Source organism: Phocoena phocoena, chromosome X (assembly GCF_963924675.1).
Source record: "Phocoena phocoena chromosome X, mPhoPho1.1, whole genome shotgun sequence".
Lineage (NCBI taxonomy): Eukaryota > Metazoa > Chordata > Mammalia > Artiodactyla > Phocoenidae > Phocoena > Phocoena phocoena.
In genome coordinates this window covers 117,692,370-117,705,182 of record NC_089240.1, presented here as the reverse complement: position 1 = coordinate 117,705,182, position 12,813 = coordinate 117,692,370, and positions in this window count along the sequence as shown.

The window sequence follows — 12,813 nt, the reverse complement described above, 5'->3', positions numbered from 1 at the left end:
ACCACCCGTTTTTACATTTTAACTGAAACACGCTGCCCAGGCGGCCAGGGTGGGAAGGCAGGTAGGGCTCTCGGAGCAGCCCCCCACCCCGCCCCCGACCCCGGACAATTTGTCCGGAGCTTCCCGGGGCTGTTACAGACCCTACCTCGGACGAGGGGCCACCCTCGGGCTGGATGGGGAGGGACCCGTGGAGGGACCGACCCAGGGGCCCCTCGGTTTGCCAATTAGTCGAAGATGGCGTTTTATTATCAGGGAGGTTGCTTTCTTTTGTTTCCTCTGCCACGAGCACATGGAGGTAAACCTAGACCTGTCACCGTGGCCCAAAAAAGACCTGGGGGCTGAAGGGTGAGAGGCTGGGGCCGGCCTCAGCCTTGCCCGGGGCTCGGCCGGCTGCTGACCCGAGGCCGGGCAAACTTTGGAGACCCAGCCTAAGCCTCTCACCTTGAGGGTATAATAAAAGCGAGGGTGATCGTCAGGGTGGGTTGGGTGGAGGTGGAGACGCGAGGAGGCTGCGCCGCCGCTGCCGAGCGCCGGGTCGGAAGCCTCGCCGAGCCCCGAACACCCCAGACATTGACCCAGGGGAGAAGGAAGGGAGCTGCGGCTGGACTCCTTCGTCCACGTTGACCCCCTCCCACAACCCCAGAAAAGGGAATTTCATTGCCGAGGGAGTTTGGCACCGGGACAAGCGATTTCTGGCTACTGACTTTTTTGAGTAATCTGTTTACTCCTGGAGGGTACCTTAAGAATGGAGTAAAACCGGGACCATTTACTTCTATGCTGCTATTTGTAGCAACTTCCTTAATTGCAAGATGAGGTGGCGGGAATAGGATTTTATTTCTGCCAATGATGTGAAAGAAAGAGTTCGTCTGTAAATTTTCATTTTTCTGTCCTTAGGAAAAATGGTTGAGCGCTGTGAGCGCCCACCACCCCCCTTCCAATGTCTGTTTGAGAACTTGTCGGTTTGGCTCTTTTCCTGCGATTATTCCTAATCGAAGCGTTGCTAGCATTTTTCATGCGTCGGATGAATTTACTCTCATGTTTTTCTGCGCTTGAAACTTTCCCAAATGTACCCTGGCTAAATGAAATAATTGTACATCCCATTTTAGAATGTTATTATCACAATAGTGCTATGTTAATGTTTTTCTAAATGTTTACCTCACCCAGAAGCCGTGTCTTATGAAATTGGAGCAGGTTTACCTGTGGCACAGAGCAGTAGAGGTTGTGCATATCAGGATTTTGAAATCCGTAGCAATTGGATTGTACTGGATGCTTTGCTAAAGCAAGTGACTAAAATTGGTTTCTCACATTTAGCGTGAGAAGGTAAAAGAGCATTGTACTTCATAGTTCTATTTCACATAGATTCTTGTGATCCTCGAGTGTTGTTTGGGGGTGACAAAAAGGGAAAGGTGACAAAGAGGACTAATTGTAATATTTGGGAAAAGGATAATCTTTTCAATGGCTCTCTTATACTGGAAAACAACTGGCCTCTGGTTCATAATAAATTCATTAGCTCAAAATTGAGATCATTTGAAACCAAACAACCCAAGTATCAGTCTAAAAGCCCCCTTTGCTTTTCTTTTGCTTAGCGTGATCTGCGTTGTATGAGTCTAGTAATGAAGCAGTGTTGGCCCAGGAAGCTAGGGCATGCAGCAGAATTTGCAGCAGTTGTTGAGGTGCCAGCCTGCAGGTTTGAGGCTAGTACTTTGCATCCCTGTCCAAGATCTCTGCAGAGAATCACTTACGCTCACACTGAAAAGAGCTTTGACCTCATTGTTTCGGCTGGAATGCCCAGCTGCTCACATTTTCCTGCGCAGCCAGGACTATGGTTAAGTCTCCAGCATTTGTACCAGTGCAGTAAATTGAAAGCTTCTCAGGAGTTGTATCTGAGCCCTAGGCCTAGGCCAAGTAATTAATCTGCAAACCCTTGGACTGAATGTGAAACATGCTATCAAATACTCATTGCTAAAGAATGACTTGAAAAAAATTTTTTGGTGGTGGGGCGCGTTAAATTGTAGCTCCCCTAATCAGTGAGCCAAACACTGTCCTCATCTTTAGCCTGGTAGAGATTGAGGGGCACTCCCATTTACATCACTAGAAGGATATAGTTAAAGATTTAGGTTGGACTTGGCCTTGCACAGCAATGTACATGTAGTCTAAGTTGTGTGCTTTTATATTTCAGAGATGGGGCTGTGAATTCCTTTCAGAATTGTGTGTTTGTGTGTGTGGGTACCTGTATGTATGTGAAATTGACTTTGAATGTGATGTAAATTCCAGTGGTGTTGCTTATAGTTCTTGGTCACTGAAAACTAGATATTAAGTGTTAAGACAGGGCTTTACATTTTAAGCCTGACATGGGAAGTAGTATCAACTTCTATGGCTCAGTAGTGTTTGCTGAATCGTCTAAAAAATGCCATTTATTTCCCCAGGTTCTGCAGTTTCAAGCTAAACGAAGTAGTGATTCATTGTATTTTTTAAAGACATGGCCTTGATGTCTTTGCCATTAAAAGTTGTCTTCTTTCCTTTCTGATGAATTAGGACTTTCCTTTTGACAGTTTTGAGGTAGAAAGAAATTGGTGGATTTGGTGTAGGATTTTCGGATTTAGGTGTGTAGGGGGTGTCTTAAAAGATTTAAGAGTTGGATGTCTACAAGTACAATAAAAGCAACGCCTGTTCCCAGTCAACATCTCCATTCTCCATAAATACAATAAATAAATAATAGTTGTTTTGTCTATACAATTTATTTCCTTTAAAAGCATGTGTTTTTTTTAGAAGGTTTTTTTTTTTTTTTTTGGCTGCGTTGGGTTTTCATTGCTGCGCGTGGGCTTTCTTTAGTTGCGGCGAGCAGGGGCTATCTTCGTTGTGATGCGCAGGCTTCTCATTGCGGTGGCTTCTCTTGTTGCGGAGCACGGGCTCTAGGCACACCGGCTTCAGCAGTTGTGGCTTGTGGGCTCTAGAGCACAGACTCAGTAGTTGTGGCGAACGGGCTGGGCTTAGTTGCTCCGCGGCATGTGGGATCTTCCTGGACCAGGGCTCAAACCCGTGTCCCCTGCATTGGCAGGCGGATTCTTGACCACTGCGCCATCAGGGAAGTCCCTAAAAGCATGTTTAATTGGAAGTCTGGGCTAGTTGAGACTTAAGGGTCAGGGACTTTTATGTTATTTTGTCTTTTACCCTTCATAACATTCCTAGTGATTACAATAGCATTTTCACATGGGTTTAAAGGTTTAATGAGAGTCTAAACAATGAGAATTCCCCCCATTTAACTTAGTAAATTATTTCATGCTAATGGTTCAAAATAAAACATTCCTTGATAAAGTAGATCAGGGGGCTTGGCCAAGTGGATGTGGTCTAATTAGCTTGTCAGAGAGTGATATTAAACGGATATGAATTTCTAGATCATTGACATACAAAAGCTTAAGTTTTGAGTTGAAATACTGGAAAAAAATTATATCTCAGATTCTAGAAGCTCTTAAACTGCTTTGGTTCCATAAATCATGCAGCATATAGTAATGATATCACATAGAAAATTTTATATCTGTCAAAGAGGCCCAGGACTGGAAAGAAATTAGACTGCATAAGGTATAATGAAAATTCAAAATAAGACCAAAAATATTCAAAATAGGTAGCCAGTTTACTACTTTGAGTCTGATCTCGGGTGGCCTCGGCCTACAGCGGCTTGAAGCAGGATTTAGGTTCCCCTGCCAGAGACTGAAGTCAGGTCACGGCAGTGAGAGCGCTGAATCCTAGCCACTAGACCACCAGGGCTAGTGGCCAGTGACAAGGACCTGGCCCATCGGCTTTGTAGAAATGAATTCCCAAAAAGAGACGGAAAGTAGTAAAACAAGTGTTTATTAGGAGGAAAAAGGGCTCAGAGAGAGTCGTGCCCTCGTGGTAGTTTGAATCACTTATATGGGGTGTTTCTTCCAGGTTTCCCTTGGCCAGTCATCCTCCTTTGCCTGATTCTTTTTTTTTTTTTAATGAATTTTATTTATTTATTTATTTAGCCACACCGCACGGCGTGTGGGATCTTAGTTCCCCAACCAGGGATCAAACCTGTGCCTCGTGCAGTGGAAGCGTGAGTCTAAACCACTTGACCGCCAGGGAAGTCCCATGACTTTGCCTGGTTCTGAGTCCGTATTTGGTTTATCTCAGGGTCCGCCAATGTGTGTGCATGCATCTCTTAGCCAAGATGGATCCCAGCACAGAGGCCTATGGGTAGGTTGACATCACCTAGTGTGTGGTGGCGCCCCCTCCCTTTTGACCTCCAAGGAGCCTTTTTGTGTAGTCAGGAAGGTCTTCTTAATCCGGAGAATGAGGAGTATGTAGTCTCTTTATCTTTTCTCTGGGCAGGGCTCAGCTCCTCTCTGTTCTCGCTATTCTCTTTGTCTGGGAGTATCTGTCCACAGGGGACAAACTCCAGCTGCTCAGTCTGGGGCCCATCTCTCTCCTGCCTCAAGTCCAAGGCAAGGCCAGTCTAGTGAAGCAATATAGGAAGGCAATTAATAAAATTCAGGTAATTTTTTTTTTTAGGAGCAAGGTTTTTTGTTTTCTCCTTGAATTATCATTATCAGGGTAATTAGACTTTTTTTCTCTGTTTCACCTTACTGAAATCCTTGGCCTGACATTGCTGAGCATGGAAAATATTGATGAGTTTATTTTATTGTGTTTAGAAATTTATCTAAATGTATGTATTGCAATATTTTTGCATTTACACAAGCATTACAAATGGCCTGTGTGCATCTTGGCTCCTACCAGGTAGTTCATACGTGGCTGGGTTTAACAGGTGAATTTGTCCCTACTAAAAGCAACCTTTTATTATCATATTATATTGTAATTTCCTTTTAACTTATGTGGTGCCTTACATTAGTCTTTCTCCACTGGGAGAGAACCAACCCCTAATGCCCTAGGGAATCCATTGTTTGTAATACTCATCTCCTCTGCGTGCATCTTGAGATGAGGAATTATAGTTGAGAAAGACTGCCCTAGACTGTGAAAGCTGCTGGGGGCAAGGACAGTTGGCACAGTGCCTGGTGCATAGTAGGTGTTTGATAAATATTTGAATGAACAATTTTTATATGTTTCACATAAATAATAGCTTCCAGTTATAGACAGTGATATTTATAGTAAATTCTTCCTTATGAAGAACGATTAAAGAATGAGGAGTTCGGGCTTCCCTGGTGGCGCAGAGGTTGAGGGTCCGCCTGCCGATGCGGGGGACACGGGTTCGTGCCCCGGTCCGGGAAGATCCCACATGCCGCGGAGCGGCTGGGCCTGTGAGCCATGGCCACTGAGCCTGCGCGTCCGGAGCCTGTGCTCCGCAACGGGAGAGGCCACAACAGTGAGAGGCCCGCGTACCGCAAAAAAAAAAAAAAAAAAAGAAAAGAAAAGAATGATGAGTTCTAGTTAATTGGGTGTGATATTGTGATTTATAATAACAAATATATGTATATTTGGTCTTTGTTTCGGCCCAGAGCTCCTAAAACCCTCTGAATTTCCAACACTGAGAGCAATAAAGGTGTCTTTTATTATGTTAATTAGGTGAATTGGAAAAGCACCTCAAGTTGGGGGCTGGTTACCAGAGGAACCAACCCTTTGATTAGAGGGTTGGAACTTTCAGTCCCACTCCCCTGATTTCTGGGGAAGGGAGAGGGCCTGGCGAATGAGTTCAATCACCAGTGGCCAATGGGTTAGTCAATCATGCCTATGTAATGAAGCCTCCATAAAACCCCCAAAAGACAGGGTTTGGAGAGCTTCCAGGTTGGTGAACTCGTGGAGATTTTGTGGACAGTGGCGCGCCTGGAGAGGGCATGGAAACTCTGCGCCCTTTTCCCATTCCTTGCCCTATGCATCTTCTCTGTTTGGCAGTTCCTTTTATAATGAACCGTTAATCTAGTAAGTAAAATGTTTCTCTGAGTTTTGTGAGCCTCTCTAGCAAAATAATCAAACCAAAGGAGGAGGTTTTGGGAACCTGATCTATAGCCAGTCGGTCAGAAGTACAGGTAACAACCTGGCCTTGAGGCTGGTGTCTGAAACCCCAGGCGGGGGTTGTTGGAACCCCCAGTTTGTAGTCAGTTGGTCAGAAATACAGGTGATCACCTGGCCTTGCTACTGGTATCTGAAGTGGCGGGGAGGGGATGGTTATGGGGGGAGTCTTGTAGGATTGAGTGCTTAACCTGGGGTATCTGATGCTGCCTCTGGGTAGATAGTGTCAGAATTGAGGTGAATTATGGGACACCCAGCTGGTGTCTGAGAATTGCTTGTTGGTGTAGGGACCACCCCCGACATAGGAACTATGATCGGAACCTAAACATTGGGGTCTACTATATACTGATTACCAATTTTTAAAGTATTAGAATAAGTCTATCTAACGACAAAACTATACTGACCATAGTATAATCTCTTAGATGATTACACCATCTTATGGTCTTGGAGAGCATTATTTCATTTCACAAATATTCACTGAGCATCTGTTATATACTGGGCACTGTGGTGGGCCCTGGGACACTGGGGAACCAGACAAACTCCCTGTCTTCCTGAGATTAATGTCATTACATACACGGCTCAGAGGACATGGTGACTGCTCCACGCAACTTGAGTTTTTGTGAATTAGTTACTGTTGTGTACTTGTCATTTGCCTTTCTACCAGAAATAAACTGAACAATCTCAGATGTTTTCTGGTTGTCTGGATTTCAGATGAAAAGGAATTTGTTGCATTTGACACCTTCAATATGACCTATACATGGCAAACTGCTTTTTTGCAAATAGATGTTAGTCCGATCCTGTGTAAAGTGGGAAACCTATTTAGAAATGAATCACTGTTACTTGAAATAAATATTAAATAACCTGAACACAAGTTTTTTTCTTTTTTCTTCCTGATCTGGCTTTTACTGATTAAGCAACATAAAACTCTGAATATCTTCTAAATACCTTCTATAAGGGTTTACCGTTTGCTCCTTCTGTTTATGATTATTGTTCGTAATTCAAACCTTTAGTGGGTAATATTGAGTGCGTACAAATCAGGTAGCTTCCAGTGCTCTTAGTGAGCTTTTAGCAGAGGTGAGATTTGAGCAGGTAAAGCTGGCCATTTTCCTATTGATGGAACTGTCCAAATGAGCAGCTGGGCAGTGGGTTCTGGGAGGTAAAGGATGGCCAGTGGGCCCTGGGAGAACCATAACTAACATCCCTGTGTCTGGACGATGTGCAGAGAACTAGCCCATGAGTGAATTCAAATACTGGTTTGTTGAGTGATGGAAAAAAATCATTAAGGCTGACTGCTTGTCTAACCTGGTTTGATCAGTTCTCCCAAAGAGGTGAAAGCGTGGGACACAAAATAAAAACACTTTTTTTTTCCCTTCAAGGTGGTGGGGTTTCCTCTACATCTAGTGCTTTATATGGAATAATCATTTGCATCTGGAATTCTTGAGATTGGGAGGAATTTTCAGGTTGGGAGGAGTGAGGTTCGAGGCTTCCACAAGTGAAGTAGGTGCTGTTTTCAAGTTTATTTCCGTTCACTTAACACTTACCTTCCTGGCCTGGGATAAAGGTAGATCAGTGGTGATTGTTAAACATTAGCACGACTGCAGCATATGTTAACACTACCGCAGTTTAATGATGAATGAGTAATCAGCACTGCAGATATGGGCGAAGGGTGCCCTGTGCCAGCACACTGGCAGACAACCCCTCAATTACTGCGGTGTATGGAGGGATTGCTGGTTCAGCTGACTTCTTGATTATCTGAGGTTTATAGATAATGTTGGACCATGGATATCCAGATTTGGGAGGTTAATATGTATTTGTGAAATACAGATTGTCATCAGTTTTTTGCCCCATATTTATTTAATAGAATATGGGAGGATTGGTGAAGACTACCCTGTTCAAGCAGATGCCGTGTATTTTTTTAGACTCCTCCATTATATGCTGTCTTAAAGCATTACGGTGGCTGTATTTTCCTAGTCTCTTTTTCATGTCGGTATTGAAAAAATCAGCAGGTTTTTTTTGGGGGGTGCCTGCGTCGGGTGTTAGTTGCAATACGCGGTGGGGCAGGGGAGCTTTGTTGCGGCATGCGTTATCTTTTTGTTGCACCGCGGGCTCTTCCTTGTGGTGCGCGGGCTTCTCTCTAGTTGTGGTGTGCGGGTTTTTTCTCTCTAGTTGTGGCGCGTGGGTTCCAGAGGGCATAGGCTCTGTAGTTTGCGGCATGAGGACTCTCTTGTTGAGACGCGCAAGCTCAGTAGTTGTGGCTCGCGGGCTTAGTTGCCCCTCGGCATGTGGGATCTTAGTTCCCTGATGACCAGCAATCGAACCTGTGTCCCCTGCATTGGAAGGCAGATTCTTTACCACTGGAGCACCAGGAAGGTCCCCCCAGAGGAGTTTTCTTGATAACGATTATGCCTTTAGCACAAACCCAATTCCCCAGATAACAACTGTGTCTGTGTCAAGGCTACCAACCTTGTAAGCAGACCTTTTTAAGAATAGCAGTCACAGACTTACCTGGTGGCATAGTGATTAAGAATCCACCTGCCAGGGCGGGGGACGCGGGTTCGAGCCCTGGTCTGGGAAGATCCCACATGCTGCGGAGCTACTAATCCCGAGTGCCACAGCTACTGAGCCCGTGTGCCACAACTACTGAACCCCGTGCACAGCAATGAAGACCCAACACAGCCATAAATAAATAAATAAATTTATTTATTTATTTTTTAAAAAAGAATAGCAGTCAGTCTCAGACCTGCTCTGTTAACTTTTTCCTACATGTTGTTAGGAAATCCTGGTATTTTTCAGTGAATGGAAGTGACTTGCCCTCGGTCATTAAGCTAATCAAGCAGCAGAACTGAGTCTGAGACTCCCAGCAATCACCACCTTTTTTTCATTGCTGCACATACCATGCTTCTGGATTATGGGTCATTCCTTTTCATATTGTTGAATGCATTCACTATTTGTCACTTGCAGCAGAAGAGCAGCCTGCCGGTGGTAAATTGATGCACCCAGTGGGGGAGCCAGGAAGTATTGATGTTTCTGCCAGTTTAGCGTCAACACTTGCTGGTTTCCTCTCTGGAGCATCACAGAGTTCGTGGATTTTCATTTTTTCTGACTTTGGTACTTTCATCACCGCCCCCACTCCTCCTTGTTCCATCCAATTACCCATAGTCCCAACACTCACTTGCATCATTAATTCATCCCATTCTATACATGGCTAGGTGTTAGCTCATAGGCAGCTGATTTTAAAAGTCCTTTTGGGTAACATAATTCCAAAGAGCGGGCATACTGAAGAGTATTTAGTTAAAGATGATTATATAGGAAAAGTTGCCAAAAGGAAAACAAAATTCTTGGGCTAATGAATGAATTTTATGGAAATATTTATAAATGCTGTTTAACTTCAGGATTGTTCTTTGAGTTCTATGGTCATGGAAAACCCCAGAGATATCTCTCTGGTTATTCTTAAGTTTCAGCCTTTTTTTGAAAACTGTTATCAAAAAGGAAAATTAATAATTCTTTTATGTTTTTGGACAAAGAATAAATCAGGAAATCATACTGGAAGATGCAGTAATCCTGCAGATCAATGGGGAGCAGAAGCCAGGAGGGAACTGTCACAAATAAGTAACAGCTGGGTAGAGCAGATTATGTAAGTTACACCTGTTGTGTAAGCAGTTGGGGATGTTCTTTAAGCTTCGCAATTAATGTCGTTTGCAGTAATATGGATTAAGGGATCTATAATATAGTGCACAATTTACTTTGGCTTCTTTTCTGAAAACATTCATATGAATCAAAAGCTTCTTTTGAACACCCCTGCCCTGCTTGGTTGCTTTAGAGGTATGTAAGGCACAGCCTTGCTCTCCAGTAGCTTGCAGTCTATTAGAGATAGAAGACCACACACAGGGCCAACCTCCTCACAAGGCAGTAGGTCATCACTGCTCTCTTCTTGAAGGCACACACAGTAAGTGCCGCAGGCATTCAGACGAGGGCACCAAATCTCTGGAAGCAGTGGGTGGAGGAGGAGGGATTTGTAGAGGAGGTAGCATGTGAACGAGGTTGTAGGAAACCCAAGGAATTGAAGTTTATGGGATTCTAGGGATCGCCAACCTCATTACAGGAGGAGGCATTTACCTGAGCAATCAAGCTGAGTTATTGCTTATGGCACTTAGAGCAGGGGAACCAGTCAATTTAGAGGACTTAGGTTCCAACTCTAAATGTAGCAGAGAGACAGAAACCTTAATCTTCAATGGCTTATGTTTGCCATGGTGAAATTTAGACTTTTAGAAAGGGAGCAATGAAAGCAGACATAAGGTGGCTTTCGTTTCCACAGTAATTGCTCTAGGAATCTCCCAGTAGACACTCTTTTCTGAAATCCATAATTCCAGTGGTGGTGGCCCTCAATCTTCTGATTTCGATACAGGAACTGGGATGGAATAAACATTTGGGGTAATATTTCATGACCCTGTTTCATGTAATATCATATGACTGTTCATTTAGTTGTCCTGCTTACATAATAAGTGCACACTTTCAGAAATTTTTACTACATGGGAACAATGCGGTAGTTTATTATCTTGAGTACTGGTGGTCATTGTAAAAAGCCGGGGATCAGGCCTTTGTCCAGGAGCACATTCTTTATAGTAACACTACTGTTTCACTGTCACTAAACAACATGCCTCTTTTTTTTTTCATGCCTCTTAATAGACATTCAGACTTGACCTTCATTGTGCCTTACCAGAACATGAATTGCGTCTTATTCCCACATAACCAATTCATCACCACAAGCTGTTGATGCCACTTTGCTTTATCATGACTGCCACTCTAGTGCAAGTCATCAGCATCCCTTCTCTTTCATATTTGTTCCTCCTCCAGTCTTCTGTCTTTGAATAAATGACACCATCCTCTACCCAGTAGCTCAAGCTAGAAACCTAGCAGTCATCCTTAATAGCCCCTTTCCCTTTATCTCCTACATCTAATCTCAGCAAATCCAATAGGTTCTGTTTCTGAAAGAGCTCTCAAATCCATCCACTTCTCTGCTTTCCCTGCCACCATCCAAGTCCAAGCTACCACTATCACTTATCCGGACCATTGCAATAGATAATCTCATCTACTCCCGCATGCTCCAGTCCATCCTCCACACAGCATCGGAGGGAACTTTTACAGATTCATATCTGAAAGCCTTCAGTGACTTTCCACTACACTCTGGATAAAGACCTGACCAGTATTAGCTTGTACTCTTCCTCACTTTTTTTCTTTCACTTTTAAAAATTGAGATATAATTCACATGACAAAAAATTTGCCATTTTCAAGTTTACAGGTAAGTGGTTTTAGTATATTCATTATGTTGTGCAACCATCACCAGTCTAATTCCAGGATATTTGCATCACCCCAAAAAGAAACCCTGTACCTATTAGCTGTTAGTCCCAATCGCTCTCCTCAGCCCCTGGCAACCACCAATCTGCAGATCTGTGGATTTGCCTATTCTGGGCCTTTCATGTAAATCGACTCTATATGCAATATGTGCTCTTTTGTGATTGACTTATTTTCATTTAGCATGTTTTCAGGGTTTATCCGTGTCATAGCATGTGTTAGTACTTCATTCCTTTTTATGACTCAGTAAAAGTCTATAGGTCTTTATGCCATTTATGCCAGTACTGCGCTGTTTTGATTACCATAGTTTTGTAATAAGTTGAAGTCAGAAAGTATGAGGCCTCCAACTTTGTTCTTTTTCAAGATTGTTTTGGCTATCCAGGATCTCCTGAGATTTTTTGTGGATTTTAGGATGGATTTTTCTGTTACTGCAAAAAGTCTTCCTCACTTTTTACCTTACATTTGCCAAAGGACCTTTGTATATACCATTTCCCTTGTCTGGTAAACTTCTCTATTTTAGTCAGTTGCCTGAACTCTTACTCATCTCTCAGGGCTCGGCTTAATTATCACTTCCCCAAGGAAGCTGTCCCGTATCCTTCCCTCAGACAATGGCAGGTTCCCAGGTTCTCATAGCACTATGAACCTTTCTTTTATATTCTTTATCACAGTTGACTTTACATTGGCATATTATATTTTTTTGCTCCTTACATAGTATCAAGCTTTCCCCTATGTAGTAAGTTCCATGAAGGTAAGAACCATTTTTGCTTATTGCTTATCGCTAATGCTTCAGTGCCTGACATGTAGTATATGCTCAATAAATATTTGCTGACTGAATGAAATTTGATTCCTATCTGTATTTTTAATCTTATTTCCCATTTATAATCATAGAGTTTGAGAGCTTGACTGAGAGGTCAAATTGTTCAGTCTTTAGGCATCACTGTTGTGTTCAGTTAAAAAAAAAAATCTCTACTCATATTTTAGAAATGAAGTCATTTCCTCTAGCATGCTGTGTTTTGAATACATACAATATAATATCTTTTTCATTATATTTTTAAGTATTTAATGGTCTCTGATGTACTTAATGAATAACTTTATATTTATGAGCATCACTGTTGTACACACATTTACAACATTGACTTTCTTGAAGTTTGCTATTATACTTTAAAAGTACTCACTTCGGGAATTCCCTGGTGGTCCAATGTTTAGGACTCGACGCTTTCACTGCCAGGGCCCAGGTTCAATCCCTGGTCAGGGAACTAAGATCCCACAAGCCCTGCGCTGAGGCCAAAATAATAATAATAATACATACATACAATAAAAATACTTCACTATAAATAAGAAATGACGTATTTACTGATTAAAGTGTTTGTTTCATTTTGTAAGTCTTGATAACTTTTTAGTCTAGCTATTTTACAAATACTTGTTTTTTAAATTTAAAAAATGGTTATATAGAGGTGTAAGTACTTTTAATGTTACTGT